Raw genomic sequence first — 1,052 nt, forward strand, 5'->3', positions numbered from 1 at the left:
TGAGGTTTTCTTCCTCCTCTTCAATCTCTAGTTGTCTAGTTTTTGATCTGGTGTGAGCCATTTTTGAAAGTTTTTGAGGTTGGTGAAAGTGATTATGAGGTGGTGATGAAATGTTTGATGAAAGACAAGTGTTTTGTGAAATGTTTAGAAGATGGATCTCTAACACTGAAGGTTGGATGTTACCAAAGTTCCTTTGTGGATTGCACTTGTGTTTTCAACAATTTTGATGTGATAAGGTATAGCAAGGTTTGAGATGTGTTACAAAACCAAGCTACCTAGTAATGAGAGGATGCACTCATAAGCCAGTTTTAACCTTTGTAGAAAATGCCTCTTAGGATGATTGATCCTAGATGTAGAGTCACTCTAAAATTGATGTGTTGTTTTGATTTAAGCAATATCTAAAAAGAACTTTAGGACAATACCTTTTTATGTTTTGAGAGTTGAATGGATTGATGATGTATGAATGTGAAAGTGGATGGAATATGGACCTCAATAAAAACTTTATATCACAAAGGGGACTTCTTCTTCCTCTTCTCTCTCAGGAGTTGGTGGTTCTTCTTGAGCTATGTTATAGGTGATGCAGATGTTTGGAAAGAAAGCGGGATTGATTTTGCCTCCTTGTTTTTGTGATAACTCAAGGCTCTATAGTGAGTAAAAGCTCTATTTTTCAAAGGTTCTGTATAAAATTCATTGGATTTGCCTTGAAGATACAAACGCATATGATGCAAGAAAGTTATGTGTGAGATAAAAATTTATCTATTGAGATAGAAAAAATTCCTTATGTTGGTAAGAGCCTTTGAACTCAATGGTCTTTTCTTCAAGTTGATATGTTGATGAAGATTCCTTTTTCTCAAGATTTGAATGTTGGTCATATAATTTGACATCTTGTTGCACTTTATTTGATGTTTGGCTGTTGGTCAAAATGTTTGATGGAAAATTGTGTTGGATGAATACTTGGTTTGAATTTGTTTTGAATTTCTTTGACAAGAAAACAGAGCAAGCACACAAGCACAATAATTTTGCCTCAAAAGGCACAAATAGGTGTGGGTCTA

Source organism: Cryptomeria japonica, chromosome 3 (genome assembly GCF_030272615.1).
Source record: "Cryptomeria japonica chromosome 3, Sugi_1.0, whole genome shotgun sequence".
In the NCBI taxonomy this organism is placed as follows: domain Eukaryota; kingdom Viridiplantae; phylum Streptophyta; class Pinopsida; order Cupressales; family Cupressaceae; genus Cryptomeria; species Cryptomeria japonica.